Below are 24890 nucleotides of genomic sequence, written 5' to 3'. Positions count from 1 at the left end.
GGGAGCTTTTAGTGAAGTTTCCGGCCTTAAAGTAAATATTCACAAATATAAATGAATAAAGTAAATATCACAAGTCTTCCCTTTGGGAGGGAAACACCAGGATCAAATGCCACTTGTGGGGCTCTGCTGAGAGATGTGAGGTTTTCGATACTTGGGGATCTGGGTTGCACACACTGAGTTAGAACACAAGCTCAGGAATGTTGAAAGAGTCATAAAGGGGAATTCCATGGCGCTCTGGAACAGGCTCTCTCTGTCCGTGATGGGCAGAGCAGCTATAGCGAAGATGGTCTTCCTCCCGTGCTGCCTGTACCTTGTTCAAAACTCACTTTTTCTACTTGAGGCTAGGTTATTTCACAGGATGTATAGCCTGTTGGTCTCCCTGATGTGGGCGGGAAAGTGCAGTAGGGTGACATTGGTGATGCTTTAGAGAGAAGTGGAGGATGGAGGGCTAGCTGTTCCAGATATACAGTTTTACTATTTTGCAGCACATCCACAGCATTCCACCAGATGGCTGGTGGAGCTGAACAACTGGAACAAAAGAATGCTAGGGAACTTGGTTTTGGGCGATACCTTACCTCAGCTGCTGATGCGAGGGGGCAGGTCTGAACACTCAGTGCTGTATCTAGTTACAACCACAGCTGTGATCTGGGAAAAGGTGGTTCAGAGGGTTCTGTACAGAGTCCCATTTAGCAAGTAACTATGGTTTTGGGATCTGGTACTCTTCCAAGCAGTAGATGCTGACATGTCAATGTAACAATGGAGGATCGGGGGATGTCAGGTAGCGGGAGATTTATATCCTGGTGAAACTTTCATCACCTTCATAGAGGCTAAGGACACTTTGGGACTGGCTCGTACAGATTTTACATTATGCCAAACAAGAAAGCGTTGCCAAGCATTTGTGGACTGATTTCCCTGCGGCAGCGCCCTCTGCAGTGCTCGACTGCCCAATTGGGTGGGGGAAGGCCAACACTTGATCATGTTGTTTTATAAGGCCCTCAGAGGAGACATATGTGAACAGCAGTTCACAGTGTGAAGGTCCTGGGAGCATGATTTGGCAGAGGCTGTTGCAGACTCGGATTGGGCGCGCAAATCTGCCCTAGTGCATTCAGTCTCTTGTAACAAAAGATTTAAGCTGCTTCATTTTGATTTCTTACACCACACATATAAAACCCCTTACAAACCTAACAGAATAGATCTCTCTAGAGATGCTAAATGTATGCGCTGTGGGAAGGCAAGCACCACCTTTCTACTTCTAGGTTGGGAATGTGCCGAAGTCCAGACCTTCTGGGGGCAGGTATTACTACAAATTGTGGATGCCATGGGATTAGAAATGCCCCCAACACTGATACCCTGTTGATTGGGTATAGTGGTCAGACCCAGGGGACCGAAAATCCCCTACAAACTTGCCCAGTTGGCTCTTCTTCTCACGAAACGTTGCATGGCCATCGGATGGATGGTCACTAGGGTCCTACTGGTAACTCAGTGGCTGAGAGACCTAATGGAAAGGGGGTGGCAGAATTAAATTAAATTTCTTATTGATGTATTACGCTCACAGACTTGGTTCATTTAACAAACTGTACTTACCACTGTGTGTACCTTTCTGATGCTGTAACGCCTGACTTATGGAAGACACCAATATCTGAGGCCAACAGAACTTTGCACATGTTGGGAAATTACGTGCAACACTGAAACTCTTTCACTGTGTGTTTCTATTTTATTGCATGATCAAAACCAACAAAATACATATAAAAAAAAAGTTTAAACGCTCAATATCCAAAGAAAGAATATGTGATTTTCTGATAAAATGTTTCTATCTGGTCACAGAAAAGCAATCCATTTTCCAACAATGGATCATTTATCTCAACCAATGGAATACTTCAGTTTTCAGCATTCCTACATAGAGATGACAAAAGAAAGACCACTTCAGTTGAATTGTTGTGTAGCCATTTTAGTTATAGCTTCATACATCTTATTTTAGCAAACTAGGCCTACCACTGTGCAAATTAACCTAGACATATTTTATTCAGCTTTGTTTTATTATTTTAACAATAGCCACATTTGCGGTCTTGTTTTATTTGCTCTATCTAGTTGTTCTTAGTCTAGGCCAGCACTGCGTTCTTAAACAAGACATATCTTTCACTCTGTGATTTTCTCAAGACTGCAGTAAGATAGGTTGCTGGCAGGGCCGGCTTTTAGGCAGTGCGAGTGGTGCGACCGCACGGGGCGCTGACCTCAGTGGGGCGCTGTGTTTATCAATATCTTCAGAAACTTGCGATTTAAAAGCACTTGTTGAAAAGTCCCTTGTGTGTTTAGCCTTCAAGAAACAATTAAAATGTCAAGATACCTCTTGTGATAAATTTTCCTGCTAGATAGAGAGATGGGAGTTTTGCCTTGTGGCAGCTTTGACTCAACATAAAGTAGCATAGAGCAGTGGTTCCCAACCTGTGGTCCGGGGACCACTGGGGGTCCGCAAAGCCTCCTCAGGGGGTCCCCGACTGCTTGGAAAATTAAATAATATTAACAGATTAGGCCCCCAGCTATCAGTAATGACTCAGTGGGGGGTCCTCGGGTTCCAATAATGATTCAGTGGGGGTCCCCGGGTTCCAGTAATCACAACGTGGGGGTCCACAGAAGTCAAAATGTTGGGAACCACTGGCATAGAGGGTTAATATGCCTGCTGCAAAAAAACAGAACTATGGGGCATATTTAAGAAAAGTAACACTGCACACAGTGCAGCACCACTTTTCTTGCACCCACTTGCGCCTCCATAACGCCACCATGTGTTCGTCCTATTTAATATACGGTGCACCTTGGCGGTAGTTAGGGGACTAGCGTCAGAATTTGTTATGCAAGTCCGGTGCTTTGCAGGGATTAGCATCAAAAATTTTGATGCTAATCTTGCAAAGCACCCAGAGGCCCATTGTAACCAAAGGAAGCCTCCTTTTAATGCCTGCTCTGAGCAGGCGTTAAAAGTGCCGGAAACAAATGACGCAAAGAAAGCTAACAGATTTCTTTGCATAATTTTTTTGCCCCCCCACCTAATGGGGGGAGGCCCCCTTTGCATACATTATGCCTGGCGCAGGCATAATGTAGCGCAAAGGGTTACAAAGTGGCGCAATGCATGCACTGCGCCTCTTTGTATATATGGTGCCGCATTTTTGTACTTCTAACGCCACATTAGTGTAAAAAAATGACACTAATGTGGGTCAGAATGGCACTAGGGGCTCTTAAATATACCCCTATGGCAGTGGTTAATTTGTACTTGTGGTTTCCGGGGCGGAGCACCTGCCATTATTTTTTAGGGCCAGTGCTTATTTCTCTGTCTCAAGTATTTACTGCGAGAAAAAGACACATATGGGAAAGACGGATGAAGAGAAAAATGAAAAAGCGTCACAATGGGAAAAAGCAGAAATCCGCAACAGTGAGCTGAAGGGGCAGGGAGTGCCTGTAAATGGATTGAAAAGACCCGAGATGACTTCAGGATTATGCTGCCTCTGTATTCCGTGTCCACACATTTAATTGCAGCAGCCGCGTGTTTAGGAGGAGTGCTTTGGGCACCGGCACCTTTTTGTTTACAAATTAAGCACTGCCTTATGGGGCATATTTGAATAAAGTGGTGCTGCACACAATGCTGCGCCACTTTTCTTGAGCCCTTTAGCACCCCCCCAACGCCACCATGTGTGCGTCATATTTAAAATATGCCGCACCACAGCGGTAGTTAGGGGACTAGCGTCAGAATGTTTTATCCTAGTCCGGGGCTTTGCAGGATTAGCATCACAAATGTTGATGCTAATCCTGCAAAACACCCAGAGGCTCATTGTAGCCAATGGAAAGCTCCTTTAATGCCTGCTGTGTGCAGGCATTAAAAGTGCTGGAAAAATATAACGCAAAGAAATCTGTCAGATTTCTTTGCGCCATTTTTTTGCCCCCCCAACAGTGGGAAGCCCCCTTTGCATACATTATACCTGGCACAGGCATAATGTAGCATAAAAGGTTACAAAGTGGCGCAATGCATGCATTGCGCCACTTTGTAAATATGACGCAGGATTTTTGACCTTCCAACGCCACATTAGCTTAAAAGAAATTACACTAATGTAGCATCAGAATGACACTAGGGGCTCTTAAATATGCCCCTATGGGGCATATTTGAAAAATGTGGTGCTGCACACAGTGCTGCACCACTTTTCTTGCTCCCCTTAGCGCTCCCCTAATGCCAACAAAGGTGTGCAGTATTTAAAATATGGTGCAACGTGACGGTAGTTAGGGAACTAGTGTCAGAATTTTTTACTCTAGTCTGGCACTTTGTACGATTAGCATAAAAAATGTGATGCTAATCCTGCAGAGCACACAGAGGCCCATTGTGACCAACAGATGCCTCCTTTTAACACCTGCTCTGATCAGGCATTAAAAGTGCCAGAACAAAATGGCAAAAATTGCACCAATTTTTTTGGTCCTCCCTAACAGGGGATCCTACCTTTGCATACGTTATGCCTGGCGCAGGCATAATGTAGCGCAAAGGGATCGAAAGTGGCGCAATGTGTGCATTGTGCCACTTTGTAAATATGGCACAGTGTTTTGGGCCTTCTAATGCAACATTAGCGTAAAAAAATGACGCTAATGTGGCATTAGAATGGCGCTAGAGGCTCTTAAATATACCCCTATATTTTATGGGGCTAGCTGAGTGGATTAGTAAAGCCAGCCTTTACAAGTGCTTTAAAACACATGACTGTATGTGAAAGGGGAGTGATGGAGAGATGGGGGGGGGGCACTTTTGCCGGGAGATAGTGATTGAAACCGAGGAGGAGGTCATGGGGTGGGGGGGTGCCACAATAAACTATCACACAGGGCACCACCAGTCCTAAAGCCGGCTCTGGTTGCCCGCAAACGTGGTTCGCTCTGTCTCTAATATTCACAGAAACATACTCACTCTTAGGTGGGAATCCTTTCTTGGAACACCAGCTGTTTTATTATAAAAACACTACTTTGACCCATGTACGTTAGAAGGAGATTCCAGCCAGATGACCATGACTGTATGCTGATTGCTGCGTGCTTCGCTGCAACTGCTTATGTACGCTACAGGCCTCTTGCTCAGGTATGAGGGATGATTGTTTCGCAGGGGAATCTGAAGGGCAGAATTAGAGCTTAACATGCTGTGCTCTAACACAGCCTAAATGGGAGCTATTTTAATGATTTTGGTAGTGACAATATTCTGCCTCTGGTTGTCCTTGTATTGTGAGACTAATGTAACTGAGAAAAGTAATTCTGCCGCCCAAATCCAGGAGTCTCATTAGAATAATGAGAGCCTACTCGACAGAATAATCTGGGAATAAAATTGTAACCAACATTACGAAATAACACAAATGTCTTTGGATCTGGAAAGGGTCTCTCAGGAAGTGCCCAGGATGGTATGATGCACTAGTAAATGGGAATGTGCAAGGGCCTTAGGGTTTTATTCAAAGTTTGGCAGGCAGGCTACTCCGTCACAAATGTGATGGCTGTCCTGTAAGCCATATTACAGGTACATTATAGACTATCACATTTGCAATACACCAAATAAGATATCCATCACGTTTTGATGAAGTACCCCATCTGCTAAACTCTTAACAAGGCCCTTAGTCTCTCACATTGGGATGTGGTTGCTTCAAGAACGTGTATCCTTTGATTCAGGAGGCAAAGACACTTCACTAACATCTGTTCTTTCTGCTTTAGACTTTCAGATCTGTTGTATAATTGTTGTTAATTCTACCCTTACAGAACCAGCCTCCTTTTGTAGCTTGATGAGAAATCATATATCTGGGACAAAATACATTGCTCAGGTTAGATAGTACCAAAGGCTGTCAGCAAGCACTAACTCTGAACCATAGATCCAACAGGACCAATTATCTCTTTGGTCACTCACCACAAACACAACTAACAACAGACAAGATGAAATATGAGATGTTTAAGTTGGCCTTTCTGTAGGGGTCATACCCAAACATTTTGCCTTCACCCCCACCCCTGTTTTCTGAAACCGTTTTTGTTGCTTTTAGGACTCAGCGCACTATACCCCTCCTAACCTGTGCTAAACATGGTAGGATTGTTTTACACCGAATTGGCCTTTTTAGTGTATTTGTAAGTCCCTAATAAAATGGTATTACCTGTGTCCAGGGACTGCATGTTAAGTGCTACTAGTGGGCCTGCAGCATTGATTGTGCCTCCCACTTAAGTAGCCATTTAAACGTGCCTCAGGCCTGCTCCCACAACCTGTAGCTGCAGTTTTTAATCTGCCATTTTGACCTGGCAAAATAAACCTTTTGTCGGGCCCAAGCCTTCCTTTTTAATACATATAAATCACCCCTAGACTATGCCCTAGACAGCCTGGTGGGCAGGGTGCAGTGTATTTAAAAAGCAGGACATGTAGTTTTAGGTTTTACATGTCCTGCTATTGGAAAACTCTTACATTTGTTTTTCACTCCTATAAGGCCTACCTTTCCCGTAGAATAACTTTGAAGTTACCTTATTACATTTAATAAGCCATAACTTTGACATGGAAACATATCAGCAGTTCATGTTTGGTGTCTTTGGAGATTGTGATGAAAAACCTATCTAATGGGAAAGTCACATTTTAAATTACAATTTTGAAAATACCACTTAAAAAGTTGTCATTTTCATGCCTGCAGCCTGTCACTGGGTCACATGACTGGCTCTAGGTGACAGTTGGTCTTTGTGCATTCCTCCTCGATAGACACAATATAGAAGGCTTAGGTGTGCCTGAGTAGGCCATCACTGGCAGGTTGGGGGGCAGAGATGGGCACAGCCCTACTCACACTTGAATATGATGTGTCCTACCTCCACACAAAGGGATGAATACCCCCTGTAGTTGGTCTGGAGATAGGGCAGGGCAGGAGATTCATGGAAACTGTGCACTTTAAAGGGAAACCTCTAGAAGATCGTCTCACTTAAAAGGAGACATTTGGTATAAATATTGGTCCTCAGACACCAACTCTTAAGTACACTTCTGGACCTGTGGAGAATCTTCCAAGAAGAAAGACTGCTGTGCTGCTGAAAAGACTACCACTCTGCTGGACTGCTGCATTGTAGGACTTCTGCCTTGCCGGATCGCTGCCCTGCGACCCTACTGCCTGAGTCAGAGGTACTAGACCTACACCTGAACCCAGGACTCCCAGAGTGACTCTAAGGGCTAGCCTCCTGTTCCAAGCCACAGGGGCATAACAGACTCCCAACCACTTAACCCAGCACCTATATTCAGCGGGAGTAAGCCCCTGTCCTCTAATAGTGCCCCTCAGGTCCTGATCTCTTGGTATGGCCTCAGTGGAGCTGAATTGAGGCTCCTGGGCTGTTTGGGACCAGGAGCACGTCTGTTGCCAGCAAAACCTTGTCGCTCACACAGCTTGCCAACACAAAGGGCCTCATTACGACTTTGGTGGTCCCATGACTGCCATGTTGGCGGTGGCGGCCATACCACCAACAGGCTGGTGGAGCAGACCGCCAAACTATAACATTGGTGGTAATCCCAACTGAATATAGCCAAAGCACCGCCACTGCGGTGAAACCGCCACGGACGACTGAAGGCACCAGTAGGTGGGTGGAGGCCATTCTTCCGCCGAACCTACTAGGAGGCAGCACACCGCCAAGATATCCGCTGCGGTCAAACCACCACGGAATCCTAGGTGATAATGAACTGTATAAAAGGAGATACTCACCTTCAGGCAACCATACTCGTCCGGAGCTGCCATGGAACCAGAACTAGACGTCCACCCACTGCCCCTGCTCGCTGAACAGCTATGGAATCTTCGCCAACGATGGCAACCGTAAGTACACACACTCACCTATTATATTTGTAGATTTTCAAAATTTGTACACTGACATAACATAGCATAGGGAAGAGGGTGCGAGAGCTACACTCACACATAACAGTACACTGACACGCATTCTCACATACACCCACACATACACAGCACACACAGTACAGCCACCACATACACACCACACGCCAAAAACACACGCTTACGTATATCTACATAGAACATGCCCAGTCTCACACAATACTATACAACAGCACAACACGTCACAACAACACCACAACCATACCATTGTTAACTCATTAGAAAGCACTCACAATAGACACTACCCAGGAACACATTACACATACAATACAACTTATGACCAAGAGGGAATGAACACACACAATTACACAATCATACAACTTACCAATCGACACACACAAAAAAAATCATACAGCACATCGTACCTATCATACCATGCACAATACACACATTCTCACACAGTCAAAGCACACAAAGCCACACACAACAATCACATGTCAACACAAACACCACACAAAACCATCACAACAACATTTCTGCAGCAATCACATGCCCATCACACAACACACATCCTACCCCTGGGGGTCAAGAGCACTTCACACACCCTCACAAACTGCCCATACAATACAGGAAGCACATGCACCACACACACACAAATACTGACACACAACCAATGTCAGCCAAGCACAAATTTAACCCATGAAAGGAAATGCAGGACAAAGATGTAACTTCAAAACTAACAACTGTTTGGTATTTTATATACTATTTGAAAGTATAAATAATGAAATACAAGGCTATTAGCCAGTCCAAGATCAAAGCAATTTAAAATTGCCAAAGGCACCACATGGTGTCCCAACTTGACTCCTGACTGCCAAGTAACATCCACAAGTAGGGGCATCAAGTGGGCAGGCAGGCACCTTAGGGATGATCTGGGGGGCTGTGGCGGAGGGGGGTTGGGCTTAGGCTTGGGGAGGGGTTTGATTTAGGTTTGGGGGAGGGGTGTGTTTTCTTAGGAGGGGTCAACTTATTGTCCGGTGGAGCAGCATTGCTACTTGGTTTGGTGAAGCCTTGGAGGTGGAAGAGATGGCCTTGTGGAGGGAAACAGAATGTTTAGGATTTTCATGGGGGGTAGAGTATTAGGGAAAAGGACAAACTCAGAAAGGAAAGCTTTTTTACACACACGGGGACGGTCATAGCAAAAGAATTTGGGTGTGGAGTGAGAAGGAGTGGTTGTATGAGATGTTGGTGTGGATGTCTTGGGTGCTTGTGTGTGGGAGGTATGCTTGTGAGTGGTGGGTGTCTGTTGGGTGGGTGATTGAGGGCATTTATGTATCTTGGGCTGAGGGGGTGGAGGTACTGGGGGATGCTGTGGTGGGTGTGTGGCTGTCTGTTGGGGTGGTCACTGCAGGTATGGTAGATGTGCTGCATGTAGGAGTGTCAGTGGTTGTGGTGTTTGCGGGTGTGGTGACTGGGGTGGATGTCTGAAGGTCTGCTGTCTGCGGGTAGGATAGGTGTAGTTGCTGGATATGTGAATGTTGGTGTGGTGTCTGCAGGTGGGTTAGGTGTGCTGTCTGTGAAGCTAGGGGTGGTGGGAGTGTCAGGGCAGGTTGTGTCTGTTGCTGTGTATGCAGGTGTATGTTGCTTGTGTGTATGCCGGTGGTGTGTCCTGTGGTGCTTTGGTTTGTCTGCGCTACCCTTGGATGTTGGGGTGAATGCATGGCTGTGTTTGGCTGGGTCGGGGAAGGGGGATTAGGATTAGGAAGAGGAAGATGGAGGGAGGGAGGACAGGAGACAAAGAGTGAATGGCTGCCGTCAGTGTGGAGGCCAGAGCCTGAAATTATCTCTGTAGGCCAGTCAGTGCACCGTGAATACCCTCCAGGAATGCATTACTCTGTTGAATCTGAGTTGCCAGTCCCTCAATGGCATTCACAGTGGTCGACTGACCCACAGTGATAGACCTCAGGAGGTCAATAGCCTCCTCACCGAGGGCAGCAGGGCTAACAGGAGGTGAGACAGAGGTGCCTGCGTCAAAGGAGACGCCCACCCTCTTGGGTGAGTGGGCACGGCCAACTGGGTGGGGAGTTACAGGGTGGGCGGTGATAGAAAGGGGGTGGCAGACAGAGATGGTGCTGGGGTGGTCCCAGATGGGTCTGCCACCGCAAGGGAGTGTCCACTGGAGGAGGATTCTGAGGATGATGAAGTGGATCCTGTCTCCTCAGTGGCCTGGACACTCCCCTCGCCCTCCAGGCCACTGGGTCCCTCAGTGTTGGTGTTCTCATAACTGGAGGTCTTGTGGCCACCAGCTTCCCCACTCGGCTGTGCCTTGTCTCCCTCACCTGCAGACACTGAAGCTGGAAAACAGAAAGAGAGGTAGGGTCATCACATTATTTTCATACTACTAACATCACACTGTACACATCATAAACACTACATCTAGTTTTACTACACCCCCAGGCAGAACCAGGTTAGTGCCAACATCATGTCACAACAAGATATAATGAACACCCCTATCTAAAAACAATGTCACACACCAGCTAAGCCAACTATCTCACACCTACACTACCATCATATCAGTAGAGCTGTCACACTAACCATTCCATGACAAGCTGACTTGGTCACATGATTCTGGGTCCCTATCCACAGCAACATAGTCAACCAACAACAAGCTATGGGAAATAGTGGTGACATTGATTTCCACATATCACATACACAAAATCTACACATACTTACAATATGACCAGATGTTATGTACCAAGAAAGGGACCTTATCACATGCTAAACACAAGACAGCATGTTGCATACAAGACAGAACCATTTCATGCCACAGAGTCCACAACATTCACAATGGAAATGTGCAAACATTCAACTAGACCATTTGGCATCTCCATATTTGGAGTAAGATAGAGTCTGAACATATGTTACCAACACATGTACCAATAGTGATGTGCAAAAGGATGATACATACTTTGTGTACCTACTCATCTAAGTCATTCTCCTCCTATAAACAAAGTCTTGCACACTTATAAGGGCCAGTTTAGCCCGGAGCATTTACCCACACACAACCGCAGGTAGACTCTTTCAACACAATGGACACCTGTCATGTGCATGAAGTTGTCACACAGTTCAACATATCATAAATAGTGGCAACATCAATAGCCCAATTACTGAGTCACTACATCACTATCCACACATCAGACATGACTAGTCTTACATCTGTTTGGGAAAATATTAATGACACACACCACATCTGAGTCTACCATGATTGGGAAATACATCTTGATGCAAGCTGAAAGCCTGACTACACATACCAGTCCACCCACATGTGAATGTGATCTACCACACCTGCACCACAATGTAGTCAGTGCAAAAAATAGGTAGCCATACAAAAAGCATTCTAGAAATATCCAAAATTGCATAAGAAGGTATGTTTGATACACATTACAATGTTGTTTTTTTGCCACAGCCTTACAATTTACATATGATGTTGGCATAAACCAGTTGAGATTGTAAATGTTATGAAGATGTATTGGCCTATTTATCATGGCTACAACACTATGTCTAAGGAAATAACTGTGTAGCCATTTCCCACCTACAGAACATGTACATGGTACTAACATTCATAGCCCTGACATCAATGTATGTAATCCAATAGGAGTCTACCAATAGCTCCATGGTTAACTGCGTGTAGGATGACCTGTCAGATGACACATTACAAGGGCCAATGTACAGGCCTCACTTAACAAAAGGGGAAACCTTCTAGTAGCTCTGAGTAAGTTTTGCAAGTGTGTCGTGTGAAATATCAGATGGACATCACAGCCTAACATAATGCTGCCACTCATCAGAAACCTAATAACAATTAGGGATCACTTAAAATTGTCAGACTCTATGTTGCACATAGACATGGATCAAGGGACATTGGAATGGGCAGAGGGCAAAGACCTGGACAACTTACCATCATGATATTGGGAGTATTGATCTGTAGGTGGGAAAGAACAACCAGCAGGGTATGAAAAGCTGTACAGTGGTACAGATATGACACATTCACATGTGCATCATTATATGCTCCTGTACAGAGGGGACAACATAGGTAAGTAATATACCCCTATACACAATAGAATGTGCCCACCTGTGTACAAATGTTGAGGACTGTACACCAGTGTGCTCCTTGGAGTTCATTGACCCTTAGCACTTACCACATACACTGACCTGGCAGAGGAATGAAAATGTGTCAAGTCTGTACTTACCCCCTTGTGACTGCTGTGCTGCCCTCAAATGCCCACCCAACTCAGGGTAGGCCACCGCCAATATGTGGGCAATTAGGAGGGGGGCCAAGGTCTGATGGGCACCCCGTCCTCCTTAGGAGGGCATCCCCAGCTGGGCCTCTGCGGTCTTCCAGACCCAGCATCTCATGTCCTCCCACCACTTCCTACAGTGGGTGGTCCCCTAGCTGTGGACCCCCAGAGTCCGCACTTTCTAGGTGATGGCATGCCAAATTCTTTTTTCCTGATGGGCGTTGATCTGCATGGATGACATAGACAAGAGAAGAAAGTAATGTACACATGCACCATAGCAAAACAAGAAGAGTGAAAACAAAAGTTGGTGCAAGTAGCCATAGACACACTTTCTCCAACATCCCCTTTTATGTGGAATGACCATCTGCAGTCAGGCCAAGTGTGAAGTTGAGTCAGACACACAACATGCATATCCAGCACCAGGTGTCGGCTAGAAACATTTGACCAGACCACAAGCATGTCTTCAAACATGGTGTATCTGTCCAAGTATTTTTGACATCACCTTCAATTATCATGTTATACTGTCTGTAAGTGGGTCAGGGTACATACCTCACACACTCCCTACTATGTACCAGGACTCAGAATCTATTTATGCACATGTGAACATGTCCACCTACCCGCAAATATTACCCCAATCCTTCACTCAAACATTTTCCAGAACATTATCATACTCTCAACATTTCAAACATTGGCATTGCATTGCACATACCTGCTCCTCTGGTGCACCATAGAGCTGTTCATACAGGGGTAGGCCCTCCTCCACAAGCTTGTTGAGCTTGTCAGCTGAGAAAGAAGGGGACCTATCACCTATAGGACGTGGCATGATTGCTCCCAGAGGCAGTACACAGCAGCTCAGGTTGTGGAGATCTTGCAGTTAGCAGTGTCAGGAGTCAAGTGAGAGATGAGGTATGAGATGGTGGTCACATCCGCCACGTATAGGACCGTCACTGCCAGCTTAAGTCGCCATTGGCTCAAGTCTGCCAAAGGCAGCAATGTGTTCCAATCGCAATGTCCACCACAGTTGTATCCGCCTACCGCCATGACGACATCTGCCGGCGGAGTTAGGTCACTTCCTAATACATTAGACGTCCTAGTACAGTAGACCAGCCAGCTGCCCTTTTAAGGCTCATTTATAAACGCTAAGGTTCTGAAAGGTGCGTCACTAACTGTGAAACGTAGTTACGATAGTGTGTTAACTGCTGGCTTCACGCAAACATGTAGAAATGTGCATGTGTCATGTAGATGAGCTTACATTGATGTACCCTGAGTTATGTATATGGAATAGTATTGTCAGCAGGGTAATGGCAATATGAAAAAAGTATTAGTGTACCAAATATGATCACCAGGTTAAGTAAGTTAATGTCACATTTACTGTCAGTGACATGTTTCTCCATTTACAAAACATGATAGGGATTAGGGGATCTGAATGCAGTTATTGGCCAAATGTTGCCTAGGTATGTGCTCAGTACAACTTTTCAGTTTCATGTGACAATATGCAGCATTACATGTGATGTAGGTGTGATCAAACTTATGATGTATAGATTGAATGATATATATACATTCTGGTGTTGTCCCACATAGTTATCCTGGCATGAGAAGAGCAAGACAACCTCCATTGTACCGTCCACTAGCAGACCTGCAGACCATGGAGGAGCGCTACCACCCGGATAAGCATACTATCATGGATCTCTGGCATCAGTTGGAGCCAGATCTGATGCCTGCCTTTCGTAATTCCAATAGCATACCTCCCCTTGTACAAGTCATGTCAGTGCTACACTTCCTGGCCACTGGATCCTTTCAAAATACAGTGGCCCTAACTGCAGGGATGTATCAGTCTATGTTCAGTCTGGTCTGCAGGCTGGACTGGCTGCATTGTTGAAACACCTGGACAGCTATATCCGATTTTCCACAACGTGAAGATTTGGCCCATGTAAAGGCTGAATTTGATGCCTTGGGACACATTCCACATGTGGTTGGAGCCATAGATGGCACCCATGTAGCCTTGGTACCCCCAAATGCCAATCAACAGGTGTAAAGGATCAGAAAAAACTTCCACTCCATCAATGTCCTAGTGGTCTGATGTCAGACCTCTACATATCACAAGTTTGTGCAAAGTATCCTGGGTCAGTCTATGATTCCTTCATCATGCGGAACAGCAATATCCCACTGCTAATGACACAACAATACACAGAGAGGGCCTGGCTGGTTGGTAACTCATATATGTCATGTGCAACTGTAACTTCTATCTGCTACCAGATATGTGGATGTCCAAGATTTAGGTTTGGCTTGTTGTACCTTTTCCTTACAGGGGACTCTGGCTATCAAAACCGTCCTTGGTTGTTGACACTGGTGAAGTACCCAACCACATCAGGGGAAATCTGCTTCAATGATGTCCACGGAAGGACAAGGCATGTCATGCAGTGGACTTTTAGGCTCCTGAAGGCAATTTCACAGCATCAATAAATCTGGAGGAGCCATCCTCTACTCACCCAACAAAGTATGTCAAATTATTGTTTCCTGCTGCATGCTCCACAACCTCGCACAGAGACGTCAAATGCCATTCCTATCAGATGAGGGAGAGACAGCAAATCCTGTAGGTGGAAATGCAGATTTGCCATGTGAGGATGAGCATGATGAGAATGAAGCTGGAGATATCAGGGCTGATCTCATCAATCAGTACTTCACCTGACTTAAGGTTTTTGATGTGATGTAATTAAAGTGATTAAGTGGGGATATTGGTGAGGTTAAGAATGCCAGTCCTCATTACGGCCATCAGAGAGGTCATAAGTGGCTGCAAAGCCCATGACTTAGATATGCATGCAAATTGTTACATGGTTCGTGTATAGACATGTTATGAACATAGTCTAATGTTTTCACAGTGCACAGAGTTATATGCATATATGGGAATTGGCAGTGTAATGTTTATGTATCAATTTGGCCTATACCTTATGTTTGTCAATTCCAGACTGCAGATAGACTGTTTGGCCCATCCTCATTTGGCAATATCAGACAGTGTCACAGGCAGATGGGATTTGCAGACCGACATGTGAAGTTAACATTGATTGAACCAGGGACTGTCTGGCATGAGATTTGTGGTGTGTGAGTTCTATGCTCAGACTATCAGGACAGTGGGATGGTAGTGTCCTAGTCCACATTAAAGACCTGTTAGTAGTAGAAGTTGAGCCAATGGTGCCATGTGTGTGTTCATTTGTCTTTGACACATGTCATGATGTGGTATCCAGACCCTCTGACATCATTATGGTTTGTGTTGGATGAAAACTAACTTGTATGTAGCTGTCAGCATGTTTCCGCTTTGCACACCAATGTGCATGTGTCTGAATACTGACATAGGTGAATGGCAAGCCTAAAGATACCTGACCATGGTAAGTGGAAGGTTTCATGACTGGGGACATTAGTACTGACCTCTGTGTTTCATGTGGTCAAAACCTCAAAAGTCTGTGGGTTGGTAGTGTATGACTCCTATGCTTAAAGTCTGAAGTTAGCAGTAGTACTTCACTATGTGACCATTGGCATTTTCCAAATCTATATGTGGGAAAGTACAATACAAGTGATTTGTGTAATGTATATTATTATAAGTCACTGCAACATATTGCCTGGCTATACAGTATTTGTGTGTTGACCATGACAAATATTTTACATTTGAGAGATACATTTTAGAGCAAGATTTGTTTTACATGACAGTTGTATATGGTTGATATATGACACTAACACACAATCTGTGGTTAAGTGGTATTTATTGGGGAGTGCACAGCAAAGTTAGTGTTTTGAAACAAAAATCACAGAAAATAAACAGTGAAGGGTTCAGCCTTGGTGGATGAAATCGTCAGGGTAGCTGCTACACCATATGGAAACACAAGTCCAGTGTCCTTGTACCATAGGAAAATGGGGCTAGGTTTCAGAACAGTCAGCAGGATGTATCAGTGCCACACAAGGGGAATCAATCAGAAGAGGTTCACTTCCTGGGTGGACGTCCACGTTTGCCGAGGGGGTTCTTCAGCTACAGAGGGTGCGGAGTCAGAGGCATTCCGTTCACTTGGCAGGGCCTCCATTCCACTAGCTTCCACAGATTTAGAAGGACCATCAGTATATGGCCCATCATGCCTTGGGAATTTTGGTAAGCTCCCAAGACTTAGGAGATGGCACCCTGGCCAGTAGTGTCCTTTGAAGCCCCCATCCTCTGGCCCACACCATCCCTCCCATGTATCCTACCCCCAAGTGACTGCCCCTGGCAGAGTGTGCCCACTCCCACTGGTGGCAGGTCCATCATTGTCAGGGACCACAACAGGAGACTCAGGTACCTGTACTGGGGGGCAAACGATGCAAGACACTGCCCTTGGGACCCTAGTTTGGGGGCGAATGGTTGCCTGTGATGTTGATGCAATAGGGCTGGAAGGAGTAGATGTGGGCAGGGTGAGGCTCACAGTTGTTGACTGACCAGGTGTCTCTGATGGGTCAGTTTTGTCCTCATTGCCCAAACATCCAGGATGTCCAAGACCTTCTCCTCCCATGATGTGAAAGTAGGGGGAAGAGGTGGGAGTCCACCGCCAGTCTTGAGGACCACCAGCTGGTGCTTGGTGGCCATGGAACAGACCTTCCCCCTGATGTGTTCCACCTCTTCCTGATGTCCTCCCTTGTGCGTGGGTAGCTGTCTTCAGAATTCACCCTGCCAACTATCCTTTGCCACAACTCCATTTTCCTTGCTATTGATGTTTGCTGGACCTGTGCTCCAAAACCGTATGGCCCTACTCTGGTAATTACGTCCACCATTACCCTCAACTCATCATCAGTGAAATTTGGATGTTTTTGTGGGAACATGGCAGTAGTGGATGAGACGGTAAGCTAGTGAAAAATGGGGAGAAAAAGGAATTGGTGATGAGGTGTGGTGCTGTGTTGTGAGTGAGTGATGGTTGTTGTGTATTGTGTGGAGTACAAAATTGTGTGCTTTGTGTTGTGCAGGTGTGGGACGAGTGCTGCGTGAAATGTGAGGAATGCCTTTTGGGTACTTTTTAATATTTTCTATTTTGGCTTTTCTCTGGCTGTGTTTGGCATTTTAACTGCAAAGGATTGTGGGGTGTGAAGAGGTGTGTTATGTAGTGCAGTTAGTAGTTGGGCTGGATGTGTGGCAGGTGTGGGTTTTTCAAACTATCCAATGTAGTGTGGAGTATTACTAATGTGACCACTGACCGCCGCATTTCGCACCGCCAATGGCTTTCCGCCATGGAAGAACTACTCTTCTGATTTGTGGATCGTAATATGATTGGAGTTTTTTTGGCGGGCTGGCGGTGCTGGTGGTGGGACCGCCTCTTTCTCGCCCTGCAGTGTCCTGATGGTTTGGGAATTTTGGCTGTATTTTGGCAGACTTTGTTGTTTGAGTCTTATTACAGCAGTCGGATCACCACCAACATGGCGGTCTTTTGGCGGCCGCCATCACAGTGTTCTTGCCAAAAGACCGCCAGAGTTGTATGAGGCCCAAAGTTCCATCAACCATCCCTTCGCACTTCAGCATCGACCAGTCGCAGGAAATGCCACTGTGAAGTTCCGACCTGCGACGACAACAGGATCCTCATGCTACAGTGACAACCCCTCACAATGCCAGGCCTGCTCTTTGCGTTACATCATTGACCATCCGCGATCCTTGTGGCCCCTCCATTGCAAACGGGCCTTTTTGCACTAGACTGAGAAGATAACTTTTCAGCAGGACTAAACTGGTCCTTGTATTCGACCAATGCTCCATTGGAGTTGGCCTGAAATTGTGACTTTATCCGGGTCTTGCATGACCAGAGAACCACGAATGGTGCTTTGGGCTTCTTGGCGCCACTTTCACTTAAATCTTGAAAATTCTATTTCTCTGGTTCCACTGATTGGATTTTTGTTGTTTTGGTCTTGATTTCTTCACTAAATTTTACTATTTTTTTCTAAATTGGTGTGGCATTTTTTTTCTTTAGCATTTGCACTTGATTACTGTTCAAAGTGCTGCAGAAATACTTTACGCATTGCCTCTAAGTTAAGCCTGACTGCTCTGTGCCAAGGTACCAGAGGGTTGAGCACAGGTTAACTTGGGGTTTGCTTGTGTCTCATCCTGACAAGGATGGTGGTTGATGCTTGTTAGAAATGGGGTCTTTGGTTGACAGTCAGGTTACCCCCTGTTCAAGCAAGGACACTCACTCTAGTCAGGGTAAAAGAGAATCACCCTCAGCTAACTCCTGCTTACCCCCTTGGTGGCTTGGCAGAGCAGTAGGCCTAACTTCAGAGTGCTAGGTGTAAAGTATTTGTACTAACACACACAGTAACTTAATGAAAACATTACAAAATTACACAACACCAGTTTAGAAGAATAGGAAATATTTATCTAAACAAAACAAGACCACAATGACAAAAATCCAACATACACAAGTCAAGTTATGAATTTTTAAATATTAAACTAAAAAATAGCGTTTAGAAACACAAAATGCTTCGATGAGGTGTTAACACGGCGTCGTGACGGAGTTGTTCCCAACAAGCCGACACCAGCGGCGCTGGACATGGAGTCGCATAGACCCCCCAGTACTGTACCTTTGGTGAAGAGTGAAAACTCGTTGATGTGCGAAGGTGGGGATCGCGGCGTCTGTGCGAAACATTGAATCTGCGCACTTTGTGCGGTGCCGGTCACGACGTGGTGCGGCGACTTCCACGGAGTCCCAGACTTCAGCAGGGCTGCAGCGGCATCGGGTTCCAGTGAAGATTACGGAGTCGGTTGCAGGCGGCGTCACCGTATTCAGCAGCGACATCGGTCCGAAGTCGTCCGAAGTCGATTTCCTTGGATTTCCACCAGCTTCCTTTCAAGGGCCCAGGGACTGGATAGGGCACCACTTGTCAGAGCAGAGTCTATCCGAGACTCCAGGTGCTGGCAGAGAGAAGTCTTTGCTGTCCCTGAGACTTCAAACAACAGGAGGCAAGCTCTAAATCAAGCCCTTGGAGATTTCCTCACAAGATGGGAGGCACACAAAGTCCAGTCTTTGCCATCTTACTCTGGCAGAAGCAGCAACTGCAGGATAGCTCCACAAAGCACAGTCACAGGCAGGGCAGCACTTCTCCTCAGCTCTTCAGCTCTTCTCCAGGCAGCGGTTCCTCTTGTTTCCAAAAGTCTTCTAAAGTCAATGGTTTTGGGTGCCCTTCTTATACCCAATTTCTCCTTTGAAGTAGGCCCCAGACACTCACCAGGGGGTTGGAGACTGCATTGTGTGAGGACAGGCACAGTCCTTCCAGGTGTAAGTGACCACTCCTCCCCTCCCTCCTACCACAGATGGCTCATCAGGAAATGCAGACTACACCCCAGCTCCATTTGTGTCACTGTCTAGTGTGAGGTGCAACCAGCCCAACTGTCAAACTGACCCAGACAGGGAATCCACAAACAGGCAGAGTCACAGAAATGGTATAAGCAAGAAAATGCTTTCTAAAAGTGGCATTTTCAAGCACACAATCTTAAAACCAACTTTACTAAAAGATGTATTTTTAAATTGTGAGCTCAGAGACCCCAAACTCCACATGTCGATCCGCTCCCAAAGGGAATCTACACTTTAATCAGATTTAAAGGTAGCCCCCATGTTAACCTATGAGAGGGACAGGCCTTGCAACAGTGTAAAACGCATTTAGCAATATTTCACTGTCAGGACATTTAAAAAACACATTACTATATGTCCCACCTTAACCATACACTGCACCCTGCCCTTAGGGCTACCTAGGGCCTACCTTAGGGGTGCCTTACATGTAAGAAAAGGGAAGGTTTAGGCCTGGCAAGTGGGTACACTTGCCAAGTCGAATTTACAGTTAAAAGTGCACACACAGACACTGCAATGGCAGGTCTGAGACATGATTACAGAGCTACTTATGTGGGTGGCACAACCAGTGCTGCAGGCCCACTAGTAGCATTTGATTTACAGGCCCTGGCACCTCTAGTGCACTTTACTAGGGACTTACTAGTAAATCAAATATGCCAATCATGGATAAACCAATTACATGCAATTTTACACAGAGAGCATATGCACTTTAGCACTGGTTAGCAGTGGTAAAGTGCTCAGAATTCAAACGCCAACAGGTCAAAAAACCAACAGGAGGCAGGAGGTAAAAAGATTGGGGATGGCCCTGCATAAGCAAAAAAGTCAAACAATGCTTGAGTAAGGTTTCACCCCCATCAACCGGTAACCCAATTCTCACGTGAGACAAATCTAAGAAGAGGGGTAAAGGAAATGGAATATGAGAGAAAACAAAGACAATGGCTATCACACTCTACCTCTTCACTCAGCAGAGCACAGTTGGCTGCAGATGTGAATGGCTATCAATAGCAAAAAAGAAACTGTTTAGTAATCTGTCATAAACATCCTGTATCCAACCTTAACAGTGAAATAATATACCTTTAGAATATCTCTGTGATACCAACTCTTGAGTGACCAATGAAATGCTGACTCAATTTCCTCTCTTGTAGTAAGGTAACTAACTACCTCTGCTTTCATGCATGTGCACCTCTTACAATTCATTGCTTCTTTTCGGAGAAACTTTAGTACAGCCTGAAAACAATTTAAAATGTGTTAATTCTCCATCTTTGTTATACTGACCTACTAAAACATACATATATTGCTTATTAAACATCGTTAATTCCTTAGTGCACAAAATATATACATAACAATAACAATGCCCCATAATTATAGAATTCTTGCTGTTCCTTTACAAAAAAAACTCATGTTCAAGACCCCAAAGCATTTGGTTTGAAATGTCTAATCAAGAACTGCTTAAATTATGATTCCAAAACAATTTAATTCAAAGTTTGTTTTCTCAAACAACTTGACTTTCAAAATACCTCTGTAAATGTGAATATCCTCAAATATTTTTGTGAAGATAAGTTCCTCAAACACAAATCACTAATCCATTGAAGCAAGAGCCCTGAATGCAGCAACATAATACGTTGTTTGGCGGGGAAGAATACCATAAAACACAAAGAAAACTATAGCTAGTAATTCAACAGCACCACTACCATCCTCAAACAATATCGATGTTCAGGAATAGTGAACATGTCGAATAGCGTACTTTCCACAAACAAAAGCTCATTTTACCAGCCACCACCAATACCTGCTTGCACCACCAGTCTTTCCTTATCTGCAGTAATTCTGGCATGGGTGGAGTTTGACATGAATGCCATGTCCTGCTTCCTGAGCCACTTCTTGACAATGACTTCCTCATGGTTGCTGCAACACTGTTCATTTCACACCTTTTGTCCTTTCTAGACATCATCCGGAAAACACGTGGATGTTGTCTTGGCCACCTGTCATGCCTCATTTGCATGCGTTGATAGAGCGCCGTCCCCCCTTATAGCAGGGCACGCCACCCGGTTCCGCAGTGACGTCTGAATATTTGGTGGTGCTGCCAGTGCCGCAGCAGAGGCTTCAGATTTGTTAGCAAGGCTTGCTGTCCTGCCTGCATCCCATACTGCCTAAGGAGTGTACTGCCTCAGGCTGGGCTGCAAGACTAGTGTTAAGATTGCCTTCAGAATCACTGTCTCCTGCCTCATGTTTTGCAGAGGCCCGCAGGAATGATTCCTCACCCACATGACTCTCCTCCATTCCTCCTATGGTTGACTGGCTGCACCCGTCCTGTGATATAGTAGATGTTCCCGTGGCCATAGAAGTGGAATGCGACAATATAATATTCTGGAGTAAGTTGTGGCAGGGTGATGTTTATTATGGGCAGTAGTGGTCCACTTAGATATGCAGAAAGCAGCAACCCATATAGATTCAGAAGTGCTTGCCCCGCCGTGGCTAAAGAGGTGGTGATTGCTGCTGTTCCAACAATGGCCACAGTAGTAAGTGAGGGAACTGTGCCTGCCGTGGCTGCAGTGGTGGTGATGAAACTGTTACCCGCAGTGTGGATGTGGTGCTAGTCGTTAGTGTTACTGTGTAGGATGTCACTCTAATGGTGGAGTTCTCCTTCTGGAGGATCTTTTGGATGGTGGTGCAGACTACTGGATGCCTTTCCTTCCTTTTCCTTACCCTCCTGGATAATGTCAACTGCAAAAGGAGATGACATTTTATTGAGACAGACACATTGCCACAATACCTCTCAAAAAGTTATTTTAAGTCATATCCATATATCAGCCGTCAGGATACCAAACAATGTCATTCTACAGCCACCCATGAGAGATAGTACACGTTCATGACAATAGAATAATGTTTTAGGAGTATTATGGCTTTATGTATAAGTCCTTGATCTGGGTCAAGGATTGAACCAAGGGATGTATTTTAACAGCACGAGGCCTGGTTCTTACGTTCATTTAACCTCCCTCTTCAATACATGCATTAATTACATGTGCATGCTCATGTAATCTGACATTATGTTTAATAAACATAGGCCTATGTCTGATTTTTTCAGGTAGAATAGCGTGTGTCCCTCAAGAGATAGTGTTTGAACAAAATATTGAGGCCCATATTTATACTTTTTTAGTGCCACATTTGTGCCACTTTTTGACGCAAAAGCGGCGCAAACTTTCAAAATAGAATTGCATTTTGTAAGTTTGCTCCGATTTTGCATCAAAAAATGACGCAAATGCGGCACTAAAAAAGGATAAATATGGGCCTGAGTTTGAAATATTGTGCTACCAGAATATTGTTGCAAGAATATTGTGATATCAAAAATATTATTGTCAGGAATATGGCAAGAAATAATATCGTTTTGTAGTGTTGTTTTAATAACATTGTTAAAAATAATGTTGGTAATAACCATTGTATGTTACATCGTTTTTGTTCAATATTTTTGTTTTATTATAAGTGTTATTGCATTTAGTGGTCATTTTACAAACAATTATTTGATAAAATGTATGCAAACATTAAAAATAAAATGTTTCTGTACTGTTGTGAATTATTATTTTATTGCTAATTGAGTTATTTGCTTTTAGCAGTGGGGTGTATGTTTCATATGGGAAAAGGGAGGGGAGTTTATATATAATATAGAAATATTTTTTTAAATAAATGTTAATACGTTTTAAAGTGGTTTTTAGTTTAACAATAATTAATTTAGTGTTCATTTAAATGTCATACTTATTAAAAAATACAAATTATAATTTTGACCAATACATTTGAAATTAAAATTAAAAACTTAAAAACAATAAAAATAATAAATATAAATGTTTTATTGTTATAATAAAGAAAAATGTACTGCATAAAATTATAAAAAAGTATAGCTAAAAATTACAGGGGTCATTATGACCTCCGCGGTCCGTGCAATAGTGGAGATAGTACTGCCAACAGGCTGGCTGTACATACCTCCACTATTATGACAATGGCGGTTTGGCCAAAGCCAAACCGCCATGTTAACACACCGACCTCCACGGCGGTAATGACCGCCGGGCTGGAGACTACAGTCTCCAGCCCGGCGGCCGTCACTAGGCCGCCCCTGGCATTTTGACCCCGCCAACTGCCATGTTCTCCGTGGTTTAAGTTACGCCATGGAGACATGGCGGTAGGCACTATCAGTGCCAGGGAGGGGTCACCCATCCCCCCTCCCCCTCCCCACAGTCCTCACCCACCCTCACCCTCCCCCTCCCAACCCCAACACATATATGCACATAAACGCACATACATACACACCCATACACACACGCATACACACATTCACCCACGCATGCATACACACTCACAGCAACACTCACGAACATACATCCAGGCACACACGTAATCACATGACACAACATGCAAGTACACACACACACCCACTCATGCACACACGCATTACACACGCATGCATGCATTCAAACACAGTCCCACACAACCCCACACACGCACACAACACCCCCATCCCCCTTTCCTGTCAGAGAACCCAACTTACCTGCTTGCAGGGGGACCTCCGACAGGAGACGGGTCGTGGTGCTGCTGCCAGCAGCAGCATCCGCCAGCAAAACACCGCCAGGCCGTATCATGGAACATGATACGGTAGGCGGCGTTTTGCTGGCGTGGCGATGCTGCTGGCAGCAGTGCCACCTTATTGCCGTCCACGCCATGACTGTAGCTGGAATTCTGCCAGGCTTCTGTAATGGTATGTTGGCGGCCGTCGCCGTGGCGGTAGGCGACATTTGTCGCCAATCTCATAATGAGGCCCAAAATGTGAGTTTAATTTTGTGTCATTTGGTAAACCATATATTTGTGTATATATAATTTAACATTTTGATTTGAAATGCTATTATTTCAATATATTTCATAATTTTCAAAAACTCAAATATTGTATATTTTAAAATAATGTATAGTTTTAAGCTTCTAACATGTATTGGAGTTTGTATGTAAATAATGTTTAAAAAAATGAATAATTTAAAATAGACATTTAAAGATTTATATAGCTCATACTTTAAGAAACTCAAATCACAAATGACCCTTACATAGAGCCTGAATACGAAGCTGGCGGTCTTGAAACCGCCAGCCTAGCGGTGGCGGTGAGGACCGTCACAGCTGTAGCAGTCCGACCCCCAAATTATGACCTTGACGGTCAGACTGCCAGGGTACCGCCGTCTCCACCGAGATCGGTGATCCCGGCGGACTGACGGTGGTGGAAGTCGGACTCAGCCAGGGCAGCGCTGCATGCATTCTGCTCTGCTGATTACTACCTGGTTCTCCGCCAGCCTTTTCATGGTGGTACCACCGCCATGAAAAGGCTGGTGGAGAACAGGTGCGGTGGCCACAGGGGGGCCCCTCCACTGCCTATGCATTTGGCATGGGCAGTGCAGGGATCCACTGCC

The sequence above is a fragment of the Pleurodeles waltl genome, chromosome 7, assembly GCF_031143425.1.
Source record: "Pleurodeles waltl isolate 20211129_DDA chromosome 7, aPleWal1.hap1.20221129, whole genome shotgun sequence".
Classification (NCBI taxonomy): domain Eukaryota; kingdom Metazoa; phylum Chordata; class Amphibia; order Caudata; family Salamandridae; genus Pleurodeles; species Pleurodeles waltl.
Note: the sequence above shows the minus strand (reverse complement) of the source record.